We start from the raw sequence: 25,173 nt of genomic DNA on the forward strand, positions 1-25,173 counted from the left end.
CATTGTACATGTAAGAGCTACTTAAATTTCACTTTAATGTTGGAAGGTTACAATTTTGCTTGGAATAAGTCATATTTGAAATTCAAAAAATTAAAATTCATCAACTTTCTAGAATTTGCGTAAAAATTGCTTGCATCTTGTTCTTCTATCCACATGAGAAACAATAAATCTGAGGCAAGTGATTTACAAGATCGGGATATTTCCATACCTCAGTATGTCGAATTAGTCATACATAAAAATTATTTTACAAATACCAAAAAAAAGCTACTGTGTGTTTCCGCCCGGGTTCGAACCGGGGACCTTCTGCGTGTGAAGCAGACGTGATAACCGCTACACTACGGAAACTTGGTTGTGTTTTGGTTGAACGTTGGAGTGCGTGGCTTAATCTCAACCATGAGATTAGGTTTAAATTTGCTTTGAAAAAATAGATCTCAGTATTTCTTTCCACACGCGACCTATCGATCAAAATTCGGCTACAACGCAAAAATTGAAACATTTATCTGTGATTTTTTTCCTCCCTGCTCTTCAAGTCGAAATAAAGTCGAAAAATATGACGAAGCTATGTCAATTCACAGCTCACCAGCTAATAAACAGATTCGGGTAAAAATAAACAAACTCCTGCACCGCCCGTTGTTCCGTATCAAGGTTCATCCGACGCTCGCCGCCACTCTCGACTCGAGCGGCACTATCTCTTCCGCAGAGGCCGCAGTGGCCCAAACGATTCCGACACATTCGTTTTGCATCTTTCAAAAGAAGCTGCGAAGCGTTTATATGATTTACAGATTATTAATAGACAATCATTTCTGGTCGTCTGGTCGCAACCGTTTTGTGCTATTTAGCCAGCCTTCCTTCAGCAGAGCGCGGCCACTCGCGGTGGGTTGCAGATCGAAACTCATACCGCTGATGCTGTAACGCGCGTTCGGGTCGATCGCGGGTGTGGCCACAGCAGCACCACATTCGCGCGAAACATCGCCATCGTCATCGTCAGCATCATCACCTCCTCGACGCTAAATTGGTTGAACGCTTTGCTTGGTCGCAACTATGTTAGTTATTAACCCGAAACACTGAACCAAAACCTGTGTCGTGTGGTAGGGAAGAGGGGGGGGGAACCCCTCGCTATCAACGGCGAGAGATGCAGTGCGCGGTTTCACGCGATCTTTTGGTCCAACGATCAGTGCAGTGCATTCGAAGGATAATTCGCTCTCGTCCCAAAAAGGGCAAAAGGTGTACCGGCAGTAGCTTCTGTTGCGTCAACTCGCCAATTTCGAGTGACGCTCAGTGGGAGGGTGCATGTGGCTGGGATCAATCTGAGAGAGAGAGAGGAGGAGGAGGTAAGACGTTTTCGCATACATCCTATTTGCGGTCCACTTTCATCGGACTACCTCGCGTCCATAAACAATCAGCTAAATCGACTCATCACCAAGCGCTGAAAGTACCGAAAGTGACCGCCCCAGGCCCGGCCCTCCTCCGATCATCCAGCCAGAATATTGCAACCGTCCGCGCGGTGATCTCGTTTTTTATTTTTTTTCGGGGCAGCATCACAGATGATGAGGAAGAGAAGGTGGAAGACACTTGTGCCGTTGTGTGCGAATTCTCGTTCATTGGGTGCTTTCATCTTGTTCCTTTCCCGTGCGCACTTACCTCCGTACCACTCGCTATTATTAACTGTACCATGTTGGATGTTTAAATTTAAATTATTATTTTGACTTCGCCAGGAAACCAGAAGTGGAGGAGATGAACGAGTACGCGTTTGATTTCTTAAACGTGAGTTCGAATTGGTACCGTTCCGTTTTAAAATTGAAGACCAAACAATTCAAAAAAATTTAAGAACTACAAATAAAAACCGAACACGAATGAGACGTGTCGCACATAAGCGATAAGCCATAAGCGCCGCTGCAGACAACCTGCCCTTTACAGGTGAAAAATAATGACCAGAGCGCATCAACAGGTGGATTAGTTGCTTCCTTAGAGACGACAGCAGCCGCCTCATATCGTCTGGGGATTTTTTTTTCGCCTCATACATTTGCCCATTTTCGAGACCTTCTGTTCTGTTTCCTCGCATCAACATTTTTTTTTTCTGAATAAGTTTTGCACAAAACAAATAAAAAAAAAAGAAACAGTCCAATGTTTGGGTGCACAACTTATTTAAATTTCATGATAATTGGCCAATGGTTTGTCGGTAGAGAATTTGACTGCTGCTTGGGCTGTAAAATTACGGTGGCTCTTGGCGATGGTTCGTGTCGTAAAACGATACGAAAACAATTATCAGTATTTTTTTGTTGTTGCTGTTGAAGTGTTGCGGGCTTATCGTGAACACATTTTTATTGCTTTTTGCAGCATGCAGAATCGTCATAAAGCCCGTCATATTTGAGCCAATGAACGACGAATCCTGGTGATGGTGGTGGTTGTGACAAATGCGGCGCGGTTACGAGAATGCAACCGACGCAATCGTAACCACGCGAAGATAAGATAACGATTGGTTGGGGTTGTACACTTGACATTACTGATAAAGAACAAAGCCCTGGACGGTGAACGATTTGCCACTTTCGATTATTGCGAATAAATCAAAACATTAGGATAAGTTTCAAAATTATGGGATATGAATTTTGTGGAATTTCCTTTTTTTATTCAGATTCGAACATTCGCCTCGAGTATCTAAAAATATTTTTAAACCTCTTACATGGGGTCTGAACCCATAATAATCTGACTGTTCAATACACTGTCACAGAGATTGGAACCTTTCAGATTTTTCAGGATTTACCAAACTTTTTGACACATTCCCTGATACCCGACAAACACTCAATTTTGCATGATTTTACTGAAATGATCCTGGTTTTTCCTGATTTTTTGCATGAATGCAAAATGCAAAAAAACATCCGTGAATTGACATTTATAAAAGTTTAAAGTTTACCTGAAAAAAATATACTCGAACAGATTTTTTTTTTTTGGCAGACTTATCTCACTTCTTAACTAGGCGAACCTAGCCAGAATTTTCACCTGCCCCCGGGCTTCTGAATGCCAAAGGGGGACTAGGCTCTGCGGAATGCACGTATCTGCATGCTCGTGCTGTTTCAGTCCTGACCGAGAAATTGTCGGACAATCGCGCAGGTGCTAAGGATGACCGACTTTTGGATGCCGGCCAATTCCTTCTCCATGTTCAACACCTTTAGCGCTTCCAGAAGTGTCTTCGGGACAATTCCAGTTCCAGAGAGAACGACTGGAACAATTCTTGGGACCTCCCTTAGCCCCCACAGTTCCTTGAGCTCCACGGCCAATGGTCGGTACTTGCAGATTTTGCGACCGTGGGTTTCTGATTCTCCAGATTCTGATTCAGTGGAATAGCGACATCGATGATGGTGACTTTGCGGTCGCTCTTGTCGTAAACCATTATATCTGGGCGGTTGTGGTGGATCGAGAGGTCGGTCAGAACAGTGCGATCCCAGTACAGCTTGAAACGGTCATTTTCCAGGACAGGTGCAGGCAGGTACCGGTAGTTTGGTACGTTGTCTTCCAGTAGAGCACATTGGAGCGCCAGTTGTCGATGAACAATACGGGCCACGTTGTTGTGGCGCTCGGTGTAGGCTGCGTTGGCCAAAACGGGACAGCCTCCCATAATGTGCTCTATGTTTTCACCTGGTTGATGGCACATCCGGCAAATGCCATCAACGTCTTGATGCCAGACGTACCGCCTGCAGTTTCTCGTCGGCATTATCCTGTCCTGGATGGATGGAAGAGAGTTCACCACGCGTTAGCCACAGATTAGATGCGGCCTTGTCGACGTGTGGCCGGTCCAGTTGATGGGGGTGGGCACCATGCACTGCCTTCTGCTTCCAAGCTGCAATCTTCTCCTCCACTGTCTGCAGATTGCAGTTTAGTTGGTACTCCGTGCAGGTGCAGAGCGCTGTATCCTCTGTCAGCGGCGCAGACAGCCCGGTATAGCGCGTTTTGGTTGGCGCGTTCTGCGAAGTACTCGCGCAGTTGTCGTACCTGGGCAACACACAGAGCAGATATGTCGACTATTCCAAGTCCCCCTTCTTTGCGTGGCAGTGAAACTCTCTCCAGTGCCGATTGAGGATGGTGCATTCCGGCCTCTTTAAATGCTTTCCTCATCCTCCTCTCAAGGTCCTCTAGGTCAGTTTTGCTCCATTTGACTACACCAAAACTGAAGGTCAGCAGGGGAACCGCGAATGTGTTGATCGCGCGTACCTTGTTCCCCGCGTTGAGGAAAGTCCTCAGGACACAGTTCACTCGACTCAAGAACTTGTCTCGCAGCTCCGTCTTGATGTCGGAGTGGCGAATCCCGGTGAGCTGTCGGAATCCAAGATATTTATAGGATTCGCCACGAACCATGTCTCTTATGAACTCGCCGTCATAGACCTCGTAACCTCCGGATTCGGTAAGCTGCCCTTTCAGCAGATGGACACAGCGGCACTTGTCGAGGCCGAACTCCATGCAGATGTCCCTGCTTATGTCTTCGACAACCCGGATAGCTACACCTAGACGCTGACGTGAATCAGCGTAGACCTTGAGATCATCCATGTAGAAGGTATGGGTCACTTCTTCGTGGGCGCCCTCGCCATACCTTATTTTATAGCCATGACCGTTTCTATTGAGCGTCCTACTGAGGGCGTTCAGTGCCAGACAAAACCAAAGCGGGCTGAAAGAGTCGCCTTGGAATATCCCCCTCTTTATCTGCAGCGTTCTAGACTGCAACACATTTTCCCCATCACTGAGGTGCAGAGACGTACTCCACTGCCTCATCGCATGCTGCAGGAACCTAACGACGACGGGATCAATTTTGTAGAGCTCCAATACCCGGACGAGAAACGAGTGAGGTATGGAGTCATAAGCCTTCCTGTAATCGATGTAGGCCATACTTAGGTTCCGCTGGTTATATACCGCCTGGCCGACTATGGCTGCGTCGATGATGGCCTGGTCTTTGCAGCCATGCGTATTTTTCCTGCATCCTTTCTGCTCTTCTGCGATGATGTGATGCTGTTCGCAGTGAGCAGAAACTTTGGCGGTAATTATGCTGCTCAGTATTTTGTACAGACTCGATAGGCACGTTATCGGTCTGTACTTTGATGGGTTCAATGTGTTGCTGTCTTTCGGGAGGAGGAAGGTGACGCCACGGGTGGCGAATCCAGGAAGGTTGTGTGGGTCACGTAGCACCTTGTTGAAGCACTCAGCTATCTTTGGATGTGCGACGGTCAGCTTCTTGTGCCAAAAGTTCTGGACACCATCGGGGCCCGGTGCTGCCCAGTTCCTCAGGTACCGCGAGGCTTCGCGGACATCGTTCTCTCCGACGATGATAGCTGGCATCTCTCCAATTTCACCACAACTCTCCTCCTCCCGTCTTAACCACATTTGCCCGTCGCGATGTTCTACTGGGGACTCCCAAATACCAGCCCAGAAGTTCGTCACATCGCTAATATCTGGCAAACCTTCGCGGTAGTCGGGCTTCTCGTCGCTAATGTGGTCGTAGAACGCTTTCTCGTTATCTCTGAACATCCGATTTTGTTCCTGGCGCTTTGCAGAGTCAGAGTAACGTTTCAGCCGTTTTGTAAGGACGCTCAATTGCTGTACCAGTGTGTCGAGTTTTTCCGTCAGCTGGTGAGCTCCCAGCTGGCGAAGTTCAGTAGGCCGCACGATCACAGCAACTTGGCGACATAATTTCACCGATCTGCTGCCTCTTTTGTACGCCATCAGTCTTCCAATTGCGGCGCGCTTGTTTAGGATCCGTTGCTCCAATCTCCTTCGCCATGGAGGCTCACGCCTTTCACGGAGATGTTGGAGCAGTCCGCCTCTTGGCCTAATACGGTATCCTAAACTTTTGGCGGTCGCCATAGCAGCACAGTAAACTTTCAGTTGCAGCTCCTCCATGTTCTCAGCATCAACCAAGTGCAGCGGAAGAACGTGCTCGTTCATGAGCTTTACTGCACTTGTCAGCCTGCTGGAATGCTGCAACTTCGGGATCCTGGGGCGCGACAAAGGGTCCGTGTCGCGGAACTGTGAGATCGCCTCGTCGTAATGGAAGACCAGATCGCGTAGTAGTTGTTGATCTGGCTGTGGATCTTCCGGCTCAGGGGGTTGTTGTACTGTGGCCTCCACTGGTGCTGATTCGCGTGCCCCACTCGCGAATGAATTGCTCAGCCGTACTGAACTTCGTCTCGACACATCGCTTGCTCTGCTTGTTCTGGAGCTTAGTTCTCTCTGCACCTGCTGCTTGATCTCGTCGATTTGCGTTTGGGAGAGCATGTTGTTGCGTACTATCGCTCTACGCCTCGCGTTCATCGCGTTCTGATCAAGCCTCCCGACGAACTCTGGATACGCTTCCTCGAACATTGCGAGTATTCGAGGGCGACCGCTCATGTCCGTCTCCAAAGCAGTGCAGATGTAATAGGCGCGGATCACGAATTCGTTCATTTCGTGTGTCCACATGATCCGTCGCCTAGGAGTACCCACAAGTGTGGACGACTGTCGTCTGACAGTCGCAACACGCCTCGTAGGCGCAGCGTTTCGTTGGTGATGTCGATGGCTGCTGTTTCCGTGTGGCGGTAGCTCTTCGGGTTGAACCCGGCTGGTGGCCCGCTCTTGCACATCGCCCTCCAGCCGCTGGCCGCTCGCTCTTACGCCCGTTCCAGGACCAGCTCCAGTTCGGGGACCCTCCTCGGGCGATCGCATTCTGAGTATTCTTCGTGAACGTAGCTCCATTTTCTGGGTGTATCTCCTTTGCCCGGGAGACAGCGGGTTGGCAAGGCCTCCATGACCCGGGAGGCCTTCCCCGGGAGAGATATAGCGCTCTGACTCGCTCGCACCCCCTCACTTAGCCACTTTCGACACCCGTTCTCGGAGCCAAGACCAGGTGTGTGTTTCCAGTTCACGCCCGATCTTAAAATGTCGTCATATGATCTTCGTGGAGGAGGAGATAGGAACATTTGAGATCAACAGGTAGGCTCCTACCCTAGTGTTGATCCTCATTTGAGAACCAAATTTTTTTTTTTTTTTTTTTTTTTTTATCTGTATTATAGTGACTTTCAACTCATTTTGGCTGGTTCGTCACTTTTACTTCCATTTTTGGAAGAATGTCGGGAGTGAGAATTGAAAATGAAAATTATTACTGGGTGCTTCTGAGTAATTCCAAATGAAATCGTCCTAAAAACGAAGATTTAAAAAACATGTATTTTCGATTCGAACGAAAGTTTGTATTCCGTTTTGGTTGGAGGAAATATGAGTTTTCCACAGTAAATGGGAATTTTTTGACTCAAGCGTAACCTTTGAAAAGGGCGAGTCGATTTTAGCAAGATTTATATCTCAACAACTATGAGTCGTACCGAAGTAGTGTCTTAGAGTATTGATGTTAAAACGTGAAAAATATACAATGAGAAAAAATGTTAGTACTTTTTCTTTATTTACAAAAAAAAATATTTATAATACCCGAATTTCATGCCAACTCGACTGGCCGTTGGCAGCACCATCTCAGATAGCAGTGAAACGTTGTGGGTGTAAAGACATGGGTCATTGAGGCAACTTTGCATACTTGAAATATTCGAAAAATAATTAGACTACTTTTGGGAAAAAGCCAATTTTTTTACAAAAATTTATAACTTAAAAACTATGATACCTACAAAATTCTTATTAAAGAATGAAATGTAGGAAATTATTTAAATTTTCACAAAAAATACCAAACATTTTTTGGAAAAAAAAAATTCGTTGACAAAAAAGTTATTTTAAAAATTGAAATTCATTTTTCTCAAAAAAGCATTTTTTTAAATTCCCAAATATATATAACTTACGTTTTTAAATTAAATGAGAGCGTTTTTAAAAAAAGGAACTACTCTTGTTCACTGTAAGATTAAGACTAACTTTATTGTCGCTTCCAGTTTACATGACTTATGATTTATGCCTACTCAATGAGCCGAAGGGAATTTGATACCTACACTCTCGAGTTGCGTACCGTTGCCTGTTATGCTGATTCGTGTTGTGGTGTCTACGTTGAATATGTTATTTCAGTGAAGATGGGACGTTTGGCCAAAAGTGATGATGCCGCTGTTTTGGTTGTTCGAGCTGGTGCATGGCTGGTGTTGCCGTTTGGAATTGACGGTAACTTATATATATATATATATATATATATATATATATATATATATATATATATATATATATATATATATATATATATATATATATATATATATATATATATATATATATATATATATATATATATATATATATATATATATATATATATATATATATATATATATATATATATATATATATATATATATATATATATATGAATAGCCCTTACAATTTCCAACAAGTCGTCCATACATTGGAAGATGGGAAATTTTACAGGGAAAAAGTTTTTCAAACAACTTTTTCATGTTTCTTTGAAAAAAATACAACTCATCCTAATTTTGTTTGAAACCAAGATAGCAATATACTGTATACTGTATTCGACAAAGTTGTAGATCTTGTTAAAATATAAACTTTTGTCGGAGACATAAACTTTCTTTCTATTACAGTTTTTGGGATATAAGTCATTTTTGTATGAAGACTCCTGAAAAAAAAATGTTTTGCTCGTTACATAAATTAAATTCTCACGTTTGACATGTTCTTGATATGTTTCTAAATAGAGAAAAGTTAACAGAGCATGTAAATTGCGATAGTTTATACATAAAAATGTTACGAATCAAACATTAATAGTATTTTTTCAAAGAAAAAATAAATTAAAAAAATTTTGTTCGAACAACTCTTTCCATGTAAATGTGCCCATCGTCCGATGTATGGAAAACTTGTTGGAAATTTTAAGGACTATTTATATCTATTTTTTTTTCAGAATTTTAAAAGCATATGCTTTCGAGAAAAATGAATTTTAATTTCCAAAATATTTTTTTTTCAATAATTTTTTTTTCCAAAAAATTATTTGATAATTTTGAATGAAAACCTAAGTAATTTCCCACATTTCATTCTCTCACCAACTTTTTGTTCGAAAAACTTTATCCCTGTAAAAGTGCCCATCTTCCGATGTATGGACGACTTGTTGGAAATTGTAAGGGCTATTCATATATATATATATATATATTTTTGGGAATTTAAAAAAAATACGCTTTTGAGAAAAATGAATTTTAGTTTTTAAAATAACTTTTTTTGTCAGCGAAATTTCTTTCATAAAATTTTCGGTATTTTTTTGTGAAAATTTAAACAATTTCCTACATTTCATCTTTTGATAATAATTTTGTAGGTATCTTAGTTTTTAAATTATAAATTTTTGTAAAAAATTAAAAAAAAATTGTTTTTTTCCAAAAAGTAGTCTAATTCTTTTTCGAATATTTCAAGTGTGCAAAGTTGCTTAAATAACCCATGTCTTTACACCCACAACGTTTCACTGCTATCTGAGATGGTGCTGCCAACTCCTAAGACGAGTTGGCATGAAATTCGTCAATAACTAAAATATACATTTTTTTATTTGTCGTGTTATACCGTCATGATCATGGAATTTTATGAATTTGCTTATAATTTTCAACAACTTGTCCAAATACATCATTATGGTAAAAATATATACATAGGAGTTACGTTGAAAAACATTTGAAGACATGTGGGTTAAAACTTCTAAACATAACATGGGTAACTCCAAAACATACATTTTGACCATCACTATGTATTTGGAAAAGTTGTTGAAAATTTTAAGCAAATTCATTAAATTTCATGATCATGAAAATATAACACGACAAACATATTAAAAAGCCAATTTGCTATAAAAAAGCCAATGAATTAAAAATATTTTTTCAAAAATCTCGAAAATGGCTGGATTTAGAAACATGGCAGAATTTAGAATTTGATGTTCCACAAAGTTCGTCAAAAATAGTTTTACCATCTTGGACTGTTTTTTTAAAATTTTCTTCATGACTTTTATTAAAATTTATTAAAAGTATATATTTTAGATATTACAAATCAAAGTTTTTTTTTGTAAATAAAAAAGAGTACTAACTTTTTTTCTCAGTGTATTTTTTTCACGTTTTAACACCAGTACTAACTCTTTCTAAGGCACTATTTCGGTACGACTCATAGTTTTTGAGATAGAAATTATCAAAGATTTCTCTTACTAAAATCGATACGACCTTTTGAACAGGGCGTTACACTTGAGTCAAAAAATTCCCAATTGCTGTGGAAAACTCATATTTCCTCCGATCCAAACGGAATACTAACTTTCATTCGAATCAAAAATACTCATGTTTTGTCACTTGTCTATTTCATTTGGAATAGCTCTTCTGTAGCTCTCTTGCTTAACCATTTGTCTACACAATTTCTGATATTTCCCCAAAAAGCCCCAAAGTTTTTGTTTAATATTTTTCACAATTTTCGTTGAAAAGAGTTCCATATTTGATGTGGATGTGCAAACAGAACACGAAGTTTAATACCATCAATGCGAATTGGATGAATGAGAATTGAGGATAGTATTGCGAAATCTCTTCTTTTCTCTCATATCATACATGTGATTCAAAGTCCATATGAAAATATGTAATATGTATTCCAGGAGAATTAATCAATGTGATAGACGTCATGTCTCTTCAGGACAATGATAAACTTTATGTCCCTTTGACAACACGAACAATTAACCACCAGCCAAACTAACGGGATATTGCATCATTAGATAATCACAGGTTCAGTTCCCTGTAATGTTCTATTAAGGGAAAAAACTTCGACTTTACGGACAGCAGAAAAATATCTTGAACAGTTTTCGATGGGAAAGCAAGGATGTTCTGGGAGGATGGTTAAAGATTGTGGAACAAAACTATGCATATAAAACTTAATAAACGTTTGCTTTCTTTTAAAAATAATGCTTTTGTTTTCTCAAAAACAAGCAAGAACCTTCTGACCATCCAAATATGAACAATTCTGATTCCTTCCTGATTTTTATTTTCATTCTTCCTGAATTTTTAAAAATATAGTTGGCAACCCTGCACTGTCACTATGGAAATACTACTAGCATTAGATATCAAAAAAAAAGGAATGGTCACATCGAAAATGTCCTAAAATAAGCGTTTAAGCGTTTAATCTAAAAGACCATGTATAACTGTGCGTTTTCATCACGACTCGTTTATAACATTCTCGAATTTATCACTGAAAATGTTTCGCTTATATCTCGTTTTTCGAAACACAAGAAATAATGTTAAAAGTTCAATTAACGAATAATTGAACTTTTAACATTATTTCTTATGTTTATGGAACAAAACAAGAGAATTAAGCGGAAAAAAATGTTGTAAGCATTTATGCCAATTGTTATGATCAGCCGTATTCATGGTGCTTACAGAAAATTTTCTTGCTATATAATTTGAAGCGTTTACCACTTGCTTTTGATAGCGCCTCATATCACTTTAATAGGTTCAGAATCAACAAAAACGTTACAGAAATCAAAACTAACAAATCCGGATAATTGCCATGTATGTATATTTCTAATATTCATAATCTGCCATCACTGATGATAATTGGGAAATCGAAAAACATTCGATGCTCCAAAAACACGGCACTTTCTGTGTGCTCTTGAGAATCTCCTAATGCCTGGATGAACCGGTAATTATTTTGTGAATGGTTTCAAAATCAGTTTGTTCCGGAAGTGCGTTTTCAGTCCAAAATAAAACTACAACCTGAAGCCGTTTGAAATTGTTTAACCGTTGTGGGGATGAAATTTCCTCTAACAATAGATTGAAAAAAACTTTCCTCTACTTTCCTCTACTTCTGTTCCAAAACCAATGAACCAGCGAACTAATCTACCCAGCAAACATTAAATCGTATGAATAGCGCTAATTAGAGTCGATATACATACATCCAAGACACATTTGGATGATATGTGATGCATATAACTGGCATATACACGCAAAAATGGAGGCAATATACGTATTTGCCATATTTTATACGCATATAGAGCCGTATATAACGATATACCATGCTTTTATAGTGATATGCGATTTGACCCGATTATGCTATGTAAAATGAATAGAATATGCGATAATATGATGATCGTTTTCCCGTATACGACTTAATCCATCAATGATATAGAAAATATCGTTTTTGTATTTTATACGATTTCGGACACATGATGCATCGTTTGATTGATATTTTATACGATTGAACAACTGAAACTAAAAATAACAATCATGCTAAGTTCAGAAACACTGAACAGAATACAGGAGGAAAAAAAAACATAGAAAAAGGTAGTATTTTTCCAATTTGAGACCAAGCAGCACGTTTCGTTAACCATAATCATTAAATCTTGAACACAAATAGATGTGGTTCAAAACAATCATTTGGTTTATGAATACAAAACTTCCCTGTCAAGCTTGTCAACAATTCCTGATCCTTAGACTGAATTAGTGGTACCGGAGCTCGAAGCAATCAGAAAGAGTTGAAGATACTGATTTAAAGATAAATAAAGTTGAAGAAGATTATCAATGAACAGGTGTCAATCGGAAATAGCAATTCTGAAATATGTGATCTATTAACATCAATGGAAGGAAATTAACACAGAACGACAGTCAAAAATTATAGTGATACGAACAAAACACTTTTTAGCTCATATAATGCTATATAAGATAGATACGAGAGATTGTTATAGGAAAAGCTTTGCAACAATTGTTTCGAAACGTTGTGTTATATTGTACTATGCTTTTTTGTATTACGTGTTCATTTGATAAATATTGTAATAAATGATACATAATGCATGTCGCACGCAAAATAGTGTTAAAATCCTACATGTTGAAGAAAAAAACAAATTTTTCATTGGAAAAAAATAACTGTTTCGAATATATCACGTTTCCATTATATCACGCGAAAAATTTGTTTGATGCGTGCAAATATTCGACGACAAAAATAAAAGCCCACTCAAAAAAAAATATTGAAATCAATCAAAACCTTTGAGGAACCCCTCGTTTCCACATGTTATTGACAGCTAGAGATCTGCGACATTATTTACAACCTTTCAGTGATTCATTTGACGTTGTGTTGTTTACATTGGCTCATAAAACTCAATAAAGAGTTTTCAACAAAGTCAAAATGGGTGGGAAAAAAATCAGCATGCAAGTTTGGAATCTTGCTGTTCAGGATCATTTGCAGCTGAATTCACAGCGCAAGATTGCAGAGAAGTTCGGAATAAGCCGGGAAACAGTCCGAAAAATTGTGCACAACCACAAAACTTACGGTTCACTTGCTGACAGATCCGGAAGAGGTCGTCGTCAAAAGACTAATAGCCGGACGGATCAACGAATCATCCGGGAAGTGAAAAATTCTCCAAAAGTATCAATCAAAGTCATTCAGGAAAACCTCTCGTTGGCTGTTTCGGCCAAAATCGTACGCCGCAGACTAGCTGAGCATGGACTCAAGAGCAGATTCACCTAAAAAAAAACATCCGTTTATCAGCAAGAAAAATGAACTGAAACGGTTGGAATTTGTTGGAAGCGGTGAGCTTTTCAACAAATGGATATTGTTGAACAAACAATTTTTTGTTTTTCCGATAGATTATGCATAAAAATTGAACATGATGTTGTTTTTTTTTTCAAACTGGGAACGAACAATAACTTTTTTGTGTTTTTCTGGAAGATTAGGCACGGAAACATCGTTTTATGGAGAAAAGTGAAAATTGTCAAAAAGTAACATAGGAAAACTATTCGTAGAACGTCAGTGTAAGGGAGTAAACAAAATCTAACAAAAAGTGCAAAACTTGTTAATTACTTGAAAGAGTAACAAACCTACAATTTTAATAACATAGTCGAAAAATCAAAAATAAGTCTCTAAACATCCAATGTGAGCTTATTTATGCCCAGCACTGTACAAGGAAACATATCGTATATAAAGGGTGTGTCACATCAAATTGCATCACGGAAAAAAAGCTGTAGAAATTCGCCCAGTAGACCGATCCTTTTGAAAATTTTAGACAGTAAAATAGAAACTATTAAACAAGTTTTGGCATTTTCTTTTTATTCATACTTCGAGCCCAAGACCGTATGCTCGCACCTTCCTCTTTACCCCGTCCATAAGGTTCTGTACAACGTCAGGTTGTAGTTTTTTTTTTTTAACAGAAATCCATTTTCTCTTGAAGTCCGCCTCCGATTTGACAACTTTTGGGTTCTTCCGGAGGGCCTGCTTCATAATCGCCCAATATTTCTCTATTGGGCGAAGCTCCGGCGCGTTGGGCGGGTTCATTTCCTTTGGCACGAAGGTGACCCCGTTGGCTTCGTACCACTCCAACACGTCCTTTGAATAGTGGCACGAAGCGAGATCCGGCCAGAAGATCGTCGGGCCCTCGTGCTGCTTCAATAGTGGTAGTAAGCGCTTCTGTAGGCACTCCTTAAGGTAAACCTGCCCGTTTACCGTGCCGGTCATCACGAAGGGGGCGCTCCGCTTTCCGCAAGAGCAGATAGCTTGCCACACCATGTACTTTTTGGCAAACTTGGATAGTTTCTGCTTGCGAATCTCCTCCGGAACGCTGAATTTGTCCTCTGCGGAGAAGAACAACAGGCCTGGCAGCTGACGAAAGTCCGCTTTGACGTAGGTTTCGTCGTCCATTACCAGGCAATGCGGCTTCGTCAGCATTTCGGTGTACAGCTTCCGGGCTCGCGTCTTCCCCACCATGTTTTGCCTTTCGTCGCGGTTAGGAGCCTTCTGAACCTTGTATGTACGCAGGCCCTCCCGCTGCTTGGTCCGCTGGACGAATGAACTTGACAAATTCAGCTTATTGGCGACATCCCGGACCGAACTTCTCGGATCACGTCTAAACTGCTTAACTACGCGCTTGTGATCTTTTTCACTGACGGAGCATCCATTTTTGCCGTTCTTCACCTTCCGGTCGATGGTTAGGTTCTCGAAGTATCGTTTTAGTACTCTGCTGACCGAGGATTGGACGATTCCCAGCATCTTACCGATGTCCCGATGTGACAACTCCGGATTCTCGAAATGAGTGCACAGGATTAATTCACGACGCTCTTTTTCGTTCGACGACATTTTTCCAAATTTACGAAAAATTGACAGTGAAGCATGGCCAACGTCATCTATACACTCTTATCTGATTATAAGCGAAAGCTGAAGATATAATTCCTAAAAATTAAATTTCTACAGCGATTTTTCCGTGATGCAATTTGATGTGACACACCCTTTATATTTATGGATTGATCGCGTCGCGAATTATAAAATATGTGTAAAAAGGGTCGACGATCCAGGGCTTGACGATTTACAATTTACGATTTACAATACTTACGTTTCAAGATTTACCGTGAAGCATATCATTCGTTCATTTATGATTTATCAGATTTGATTAAAGTCTTACTGAAAGCGGTTCACGATTTACGATTTATTGCAAATTTGGGATTATAAGATTTCACACGGATTCCAAAGTTTGGATTTTAAATTCAACATGCGTGATTCTAGTTTTTTGACTACATTTTATATTCTAGATTCTAGATTTCAGAGCTAAGAGTTAAGAGTTAAGAGTTAAGAGTTAAGAGTTAAGAGTTAAGAGTTAAGAGTTAAGAGTTAAGAGTTAAGAGTTAAGAGTTAAGAGTTAAGAGTTAAGAGTTAAGAGTTAAGAGTTAAGAGTTAAGAGTTAAGAGTTAAGAGTTAAGAGTTAAGAGTTAAGAGTTAAGAGTTAAGAGTTAAGAGTTAAGAGTTAAGAGTTAAGAGTTAAGAGTTAAGAGTTAAGAGTTAAGAGTTAAGAGTTAAGAGTTAAGAGTTAAGAGTTAAGAGTTAAGAGTTAAGAGTTAAGAGTTAAGAGTTAAGAGTTAAGAGTTAAGAGTTAAGAGTTAAGAGTTAAGAGTTAAGAGTTAAGAGTTAAGAGTTAAGAGTTAAGAGTTAAGAGTTAAGAGTTAAGAGTTAAGAGTTAAGAGTTAAGAGTTAAGAGTTAAGAGTTAAGAGTTAAGAGTTAAGAGTTAAGAGTTAAGAGTTAAGAATTAAGAGTTAAGAGTTAAGAGTAAACAAAATGATTTGTTGGACCATCGGCTAACTTTGAAAAATCATAACTCAAAAACGAAAAATAACGCTTCCCCGATTTCGAGATATGTTGTGTGAAAAATCCTCAGCTTCCCAGAAAAAATATAAAAAACTATAACGCCTTTGGTCTCGAGACTGTTTTCATAGTCTCGAGACCAAAAAACGAATACAATCAATAACGACGAGAGCAGAATTCAAATTTTCTGCATGTATAGTATTTAAAAAAAATAAAGACCAGGTGACTGGCTTTAATTTGATATGTCGATCATCTGAATCGGTCTAGCAGTTCAAAAGTTATGAATTTTAAAAAAAAGTTAGTTTTGGCAAAAATGCGAAAAAAACCTTTTTTTTTGGACCACCCTAAAGTGGAAATGGTCACCCTAACAAACAAAAATAAAAAAATACGGGTCTAATGTTTTGCGATAAAGAACAAAACTTCCACTTTTCACGAAAATTTGAGAATCACTATATCGGTTTGGCATGGAATAGCTGTATATAGATAAATTCTACATTCAATGTGCCATCTTTCACGCACCTTGAAAATTTGATCCTCCCAGAACATGTTTGTTTTCTCGAGTTCACGTTTTTGCCATTGAGAGAATTTTGCAGGTATCTTTTAGTCGTTGGTTTTTTTTCAAAAAACCTACAGCATAATTACAGTAAATTACAGAGAAATCAATACTCAGATTAAATTCATCATCCATACATTGAAATGAGTCTCTACTCAGCGAATGAGGAGAGCATATCAGCAGTAGATGAATTGTTGTTTATTTTGTAGTTATTTTTTCAATGTTGATGTTATTTGATTCGATTATACAGCTATTTCATGCCAAATCAATACAGTGGTTCTCAGATCCAAAAGACTGTATAAGGTTATGGAGAGGAATGCTTGTAAAATCAATCTATCGAGTTAGGGAAAATATCGAGGTACAGAACATCGAGTAAGGAGGGGTTGACTGTATTTGTTTTTCTGTAGTTTACATGGTTTTCCATGTTTACATGGTTTACATAACATTTCCAAAAATCAAAGAGACGTATTTTTTGGTTTTCGAGTTTTTTAATTTTTTTAAAGTTGGAGTATAAACTGCTGCGTTTTTTTGATTAAGCTACCTGCGCAACCAAAACATGTTCACTTTAAACAATCATAGCTCAAAAACGAAAAAAACTCATTTTCAATTTTTGAATTGTTTATGTAATAAAATCTCAGCTTTTAAGAAACAATATTTAAAAAAATATGCCGCCCTTAGACTATTTAAACTATAAAAACCCAATATAATCAACAATTACGAAAACAAAATCCAAGTTTTTTTCACGTTTCATATTTTTAATTTGATATGTCGATCATCTATCATCTAAATCAGTCTGGTAGTTTAAAAGTAATGATTTTTTTTTCGGAGCACCCTAAAATGGCAATGGGGCCCCCATTATGAGAAAATTAAAAACGGGTCTAATATTTTGCAATAAGGAACAAAACTACCACTTTTTAGTGTTATCGAAAGCGATAAACAGGCGAATTTTAAATCAATAATTTCGTAGTCCTACAACAAGAAAGCGGTCATGCCTTGGACACCACTATCCTATTTTTTCAAAATTATTTCCATATTTTGATCGTAGTGGCTTTGGAGGTGTTTAGTGTTCTATACAATATTACAAAACATGTAGTTTCATCCAAAAGATGGGGTGCTCACCTCGTCCCGGGGGTGCTCATGACGCCTCTAACCACCCTGTGTTAATTACAGCTGATACCCGTCTGATGTGCTAATCAATGAAAACATCGAAAGGGTATATGATCCCGTACGTTTTCATGGAATCTTCAGTGAGGTTAACAGCAATGGACCTTTCTATGTCTGATCTGTCGTCCATAAAAAAAACGGCTCATTCTGATTGACGATCATTCTGGAAGCTGTTCACACCCTTCAAATAAAACACAACAAAACAATGTTGTCATGTTTTTATTTTTCCATTGATCCACGTGCGCACTCAGCAATGCCAAAGGCATGCTGCGATCGCTTATCGATTACTCTAATTCCCGCGCACAAAAATAACAATGCCCATTAGAGGGAGGTAAACATTTCAACAATTCCATCGTTCGGAACGATCGGCAGTGTGCTGTGTGCTGTGCCCCCCAAGAATGCACATAAAATATTAACAAGCCACTTGATTCGTTTGACTGATATGTAAGTGAATAAATGGTGAATGGTATCCGATACAACGTTTTTCTATGCGTTCTTCGCGTGTCTCGACAGGTGAAACTTTTTATTGGCGACGGAAGTGACCAGAGGTTGTGGTTTAGATCTGGAATCTGATATTTGTTTTGTTTAAGAAGTTATGTTTTTTGTAACGCATTCCTTCACATTAATAAACAATTCACAGAAAATTGATCAGTAATTACGTTAAATCTGAGTATATTGCGTTATTGAAACATGACAGACTGACCATCACTAATCAGAGGTTAACGCTACTCACACCCAACACTCATAACACTTTCAGATATGGGTGACACTTTCCTCGCTCAAATTGAATAGGATTTTCAAAAGAAATTTGATAGAATAGGCACCTAAGTGTAACTATAGGATATGTAGAAAAATAATAAAATTATAACCATATCATTATAATGTTTATACTATACTTTTTATTCATGTATAGTGCGGATTGTTTGTACTGCAGTTTTTTGCGAAACCTATACAATAAGACTTTGGTATCTGTTATTGTGGTTAATTCATCTTCAAATTAAATAAAATATTGCTAGATCATGTAAAAGTTGTCTACAACCTAGGTTTGATCTTCATTTAATAATTTATCTGCAAGTTGGGCTCCGCAAGGAACTCAGAAAAGCCGCTTTGGGCGACGAACGTGTTAATCCGGGTGGCAGTAATTGCACGGAGCGCTTAGCCTCGCATTTACAGCTTGTTTGAGGATCGATTCTGACTCCGAGTGCACCGAAAACATGTTTATCCGAGCGCGAGCGTTTCTGTATGTCTGTGAAAGTGAGTTCTCTGCCGGCTGCAATTGCAACTGACTTTCATTTTGTGGGATCCCCGCGCGATCTCCTGCGCGAAGAATTTCGATACACCCACCTTTGCCACCAACCAACTTTGGTTCGAGGGACACGCGACGCGACGTCGTTCGGACTGTGACGAAATGTGGGGCGAACGACGCGCGGCCAGAGACAGAATCTCGCGCGCCAACTGTTTGCCTGTGTGCAGTGTTAAGTGATTTGTTTGAAGCGGTAATTGGACGTTAAAAAGACTGAATTAAGCTTAATATGCGCGTTCGGTTCAACCCGGCAGACTTTCACCGGTCCCGCGGTCAGACTTGGCTGCTGATGGGCGGGGGAACCCTTCTCGAGATGATTTATGCTGTCGTTTTTGGCCACATCCGAAGCCGGACAGTATGTAAAATGAACCTCCGAGCACGACGACGGCCATTATATCGGTTGCTGTGTGGGTGGCCCAATTTAGGAGGGAGGGTTCATTATACGCTCGGCGATGAAGATGATGACGGCATCCACGTGCTTTTATGCGCGAAAACAGAAAATTGGTTTTAGCAAAGGCGTTAATTTTGCCGAGGATCATTTCAAAAGTAATTACAAATCTACAAGCTATTGTGGTACTTGCGTAGATATCTTTCTCTGAAGAATTACTCCTCTTTCCAATCCCGATCATCTCACATTGCACCTTTTCAGTCGTAGACTGAGCAACTTGTTTTCCGCGTTGCGGACATCGAGACACGACTCAAAAAATCCAAAAACAAAAAAAACCACCAAACCTCACTTTACCCGCCAATGATCATCTTCCTGAGCGCGCAAACTTAAGATACGGTGAGAAGGCACATGTGTGTGCGCCCGAGTGGCAGCAGCAAAACAAAATTGTTTCATCGTAACAACATTGCCGTTTACACGGATTTTTGGCCTCGGCCTCAGCCTCTTTCTTGTATACAAACCCTCCTCAGGTGCAGATGAGCGCTTCCCACCGCGACTTGTGCGTCGTTGCGAGATTCGAGCTCGAAGAAGACAGACGTGGTGAGTGAAGTGACTCTAGTGCCGACAAGATCTGCGAGTCAACGCTTCACGTTTCGCCCAGACGCGCGCTTGAGGTTGAGGCGTATGCGCGCACACACATATTTTTTCGGTATCTATCTGCGTGAGATGACGCCACGAGAGTATGCGTCGCCGGTGTTGTTATTACATGCTCACACGTATGTTAAACGTCTCATTTGGGCGTTAAGTGAAATGTTACGAATATATGCTCGCGTATTCTAGGTGTGAAGCACATAGTCTGGATGGTCTGTCGACAGCTAATCAGTGTAACTAGCGATGACCATTTTGAGTCACTTTTAATTTAATTAAAAATTGATACAGCGAGTGAAACCTCCATATGCGAAGATACATTTTTAGTCGTTTGAACAGTCAATCTAACTACTATTTTCAGAATAACCATCAGATGTTTTCATTTGATTTTTAGTAGTTGAATAGAATTAATACGTTTTTCTTGAAAATGCAATTGCACTAAAAAAATGTCATGGAATAAGTGTTTTTTGGTTATTTTTCATCATTTGGAATATCCTTTATTTTTATACTTATGTATGAAGGTAGAGTGTATAATGATTCAGTGGATTTAAAAGGTTTGTTGGAGTATTTTAGAAAATCTACTATAATTTTGCAAATATATATATATATATATATATATATATATATATATATATATATATATATATATATATATATATATATATATATATATATATATATATATATATATATATATATATATATATATGTATATATATATACATATAACTTAACTTCCCATGTGAGGAAGTGGAGTTTTAAAAAAAGACTAACTAAAGGGTGTGTCACATCAAATTGCATCACGGAAAAAACGCTGTAGAAATTTAATTTTTAGGAATTATATCTTCAGCTTTCGCTTATAATCAGATAAGAGTGTATAGATGACGTTGGCCATGCTTCACTGTCAATTTTTCGTAAATTTGGAAAAATGTCGTCGAACGAAAAAGAGCGTCGTGAATTAATCCTGTGCACTCATTTCGAGAATCCGGAGTTGTCACATCGGGACATCGGTAAGATGCTGGGAATCGTCCAATTCACCGTCAGCATAGTACTAAAACGATACTTCGAGAACCTAACCATCGACCGGAAGGTGAAGAACGGCAAAAATGGATGCTCCGTCAGTGAAAAAGATCACAAGCGCGTAGTTAAGCAGCTTAGACGTGATCCGAGAAGTTCGGTCCGGGATGTCGCCAATAAGCTGAATTTGTCAAGTTCATTCGTCCAGCGGACCAAGCAGCGGGAGGGCCTGCGTACATACAAGGTTCAGAAGGCTCCTAACCGCGACGAAAGGCAAAACATGGTGGGGAAGACGCGAGCCCGGAAGCTGTACACCGAAATGCTGACGAATCCGCATTGCCTGGTAATGGACGACGAAACCTACGTCAAAGCGGACTTTCGTCAGCTGCCGGGCCTGTTGTTCTTCTCCGCAGGGGACAAATTCAGCGTTCCGGAGGAGATTCGCAAGCAGAAACTATCCAAGTTTGCCAAAAAGTACATGGTGTGGCAAGCGAGCTGCTCTTGCGGAAAGCGGAGCGCCCCCTTCGTGATGACCGGCACGGTAAACGGGCAGGTTTACCTTAAGGAGTGCCTACAGAAGCGCTTACTACCACTATTGAAGCAGCACGAGGGCCCGACCATCTTCTGGCCGGATCTCGCTTCGTGCCACTATTCAAAGGACGTGTTGGAGTGGTACGAAGCCAACGGGGTCACCTTCGTGCCAAAGGAAATGAACCCGCCCAACGCGCCGGAGCTTCGCCCAATAGAGAAATATTGGGCGATTATGAAGCAGGCCCTCCTGAAGAACCCAAAAGTTGTCAAATCGGAGGCGGACTTCAAGAGAAAATGGATTTCTGTTCAAAAAAAACTACAACCTGACGTTGTACAGAACCTTATGGACGGGGTAAAGAGGAAGGTGCGAGCATACGGGCTTGGGCTCGAAGTATGAATAAAAAGAAAATGCCAAAAGTTGTTTAATAGTTTTACTGTCTCAAATTTTCAAAAGGATCGGTCTACTGGGCGAATTTCTACAGCGTTTTTTCCGTGATGCAATTTGATGTGACACACCCTTTAGTTAGTCAAAATAGTTAACTATGAATAGAAAGCAGTTTGCAGAAACGCAAATTCAGGGCAAGAGAATTGTGAATCAAATATCGGAAAATAATTATTACACCCCGAGGTGCCAAGAATTAATTGCAACTGCCAAGAAATCATATCCTCAATGAATGATCATACATAAGTGCGAAGCAAAATGAATTAAATTTGAAACATCAAGGAACAAAAATAAAAAGCACCCTTATAAGCACAACTTAGGAGACCAGGTGTAAAGCAATTCGAAAACATTGCGACTAAATCAACAGATTAAAACGCATGAATACGATCGTTATACAGATTAAATTTCGACAGAATATTTGAAGATATTTCAAAAATAATATGATCAATATAAAGCAGTCTTGATTTTGTTGTATTTGTCTCGGCCCATAGATCAATATAGTGGAGAGAAAAATCGGAAATTTTTCGTAAAACTCTGAAGGAAGGTCGAAAAATTCGGAAAAATAAATTCTCATATGCTCGAAAATTACATCATGGTAAGCGTTGTTAGTCCATTCGATGTTCGCGCTAACGAAATTGATCTTCGTTCGAAGGTGGAAATGGATTTTCAGGCGAAAGAATGTTTCGAAATTTTTTAAAAGCTTCGACAGAAAGTTCGGAAAGAATATTATTCTCATAAGTTTCACAATGACATTGTTGTTAGTCCAATTGGATTTCGCGTTTGCGGAATTAAGCTTTGTGTTCCGTTAGTGTGGAGCGAAAATGATTCTCAGGTGGAAAATATAAATTATGAACAGAAATTTACTTTTCTGTATCAAACATGTATTCCATGTAACGGAGAATGCTATTTGCAAATGAATCAAGAATCTCGAGCAAAAATTGTGTCTGAAAATAAATTTATTATGGCGAGTTTTGGTAGAAATAATAGGAAATTTATGGTAAAAGAAAAATGTGAAGATCCAAATAGAATCTATCAAGATCAATTAATGGAGAGTTCTGCGACTGAACTCACGAACGTTCGCTCGATAAGAAAACGTGAATGTTCGAAAGAATTCATTTAAAAAAATAATTTAGGGCATGACGAAGTTTGCCGGGTCAACTAGTTCATAATATATTAATTCATGTCATTTCTATTCAATGATGGAATCAATTTAGCAGAAATATCAATAAAATTAAAAAGCATTAATTGAAATCTTCAATATTAATAGCGTTATATTTTTGAAATCAAAAGAGACGAAGCTCTTGATTTCAAAAGTATTTCAATTTCAAAAATATATTTACTACACTTATTGGAATTTACTTTGCGAGGAAATGTGTTGCGAGGAAATGTTGTTGCATTTTTATTATATTTTTTCGGACTTATACCCGGAAAATATTTTATACTATGAAACAAAACATCGCACTTCTTCGACAGATTACTATTTGGCAGTCTGATTGGAAATAAATTGGAGTACATTAGAACAAAAATATGAAAAACATGTCGAAAATATACAACCTAATGTTTCCAGCGCTTTATCAGATACAAAACAAACATTCAGAATAAAATGTGTTTTTAAAATAAAATTGTTCGCAGTAAAAATGAAAACAAAAAAATAAAAGAGCCTATTATTATTATTATAACTAATTAGTTTTTGAGAAGGAATCATTATTCTCGCTACCTAAAACAACATTTTACATAACATTTTACAATCAAACTACTACTTTTTTTTATTTAAATCGTTTATTTTTACAGGCTCAGTTACATAGGTTTAAAGGAGCCGAACTCCTTACTGTATTGTTACTAGCATATATACATTTTTCCTTAATTCTAATGTTAATAATATAGGAAACCGATTACTCGCGGTCGACTCGAGTTTAGAAGGGTGACATATTTTCTTCAGGAAAAGGAGGGGTTATGAGGATATATTGACAATGATCACACTCACACTCTCAATCACACTTTCAATCACACTCATCACACTCAATTCTTAAACCTATCTTATATCTAATATGTATTTACATTTCATCTTATTCTTAAGAAGGGATCCGATCTCTCACAAAGGAAAAGGAAAAGGAAAAACTAAGAGTGTAAGGACAATTATACACGAAGATCGATAGCTTTAAGGAATACATATATTTGGGACATGTAATCAAGGTCTAACCGAGCCAACACGTCTCTCACCGGCATCATGGGCTGCCTTCCTCGGGCCCGAAGGGTGAATACTAAATTCGATCTGGCGACAAGATACAGCTCGCACGACCAAACAACGTGCTCGATGTCGTGGTAACCTTGGCCACAAACACAAAGATTGTTGTCGGCAAGATTAATACGAAAGAGTAGCGCATCTAACGAACAGTGATTGGACATGAGTCGGGAGAAGGTGCGAATAAAGTCCCGACTCAAGTCCAGACTTTTGAACCATGGTTTGAGGCTAACCTTAGGGATAATCGAGTGGAGCCACCGGCCCAATTCATCTTCGTTCCATTTGCGTTGCCAGTTAACTATGGTATTTTTGCGGACTAAAGAATAAAATTCATTGAAGGCGATTTGACGCTGATATATATCGCCTTCAATTGCACCTACCTTTGCTAATGAGTCAGCCCTCTCATTACCCAGAATTGAGCAATGTGAAGGGACCCAGATAAAGGTAATGACATAACAGCGTCTGGATAAAGCACTCAAAATTTCTCGTATTCTCTCAAGGAAGTACGGCGAGTGCTTTTCCGGCCTCACTGAACGGATAGCTTCGACAGAGCTAAGACTATCCGTTACAATGTAATAGTGTTCAACAGGTCGTGAGGCGACGCTGTCCAGCGCCCAGTGTATCGCTGCCAATTCAGCAATATACACTGAGCAAGGATTCTGAAGACTGTGTGAGGTGCTAAAAAATTCGTTGAACACTCCAAATCCTGTGGACTCATTCATAGAGGACCCATCAGTAAAGTACATATTATCACAATTGATATCCCCATACTTTGCATCGAAGATCGTTGGAACGATCCTCGATCGAAGATAGTCTGATATTCCATGGATATCCTGCTGCATGGACAGATCAAAATGCACAGAGGAATTGATGTAGTCAGGAAAA

The 25,173-nt window shown here is 39.2% G+C and overlaps 1 non-coding gene across 1 annotated transcript; it reads right to left on the reverse strand.

Annotated features, from left to right (window-relative positions):
* Nucleotides 1-272: 272 nt before the first annotated feature.
* Nucleotides 273-345, reverse strand: Trnav-cac (transfer RNA valine (anticodon CAC)). Its single transcript has one exon. It is a non-coding gene; the product is annotated as a tRNA-Val (tRNA).
* Between the last annotated feature and the right edge of the window lie 24,828 nt (nt 346-25,173).

Source organism: Toxorhynchites rutilus, chromosome 2, assembly GCF_029784135.1.
Source record: "Toxorhynchites rutilus septentrionalis strain SRP chromosome 2, ASM2978413v1, whole genome shotgun sequence".
Taxonomy (NCBI): domain Eukaryota; kingdom Metazoa; phylum Arthropoda; class Insecta; order Diptera; family Culicidae; genus Toxorhynchites; species Toxorhynchites rutilus.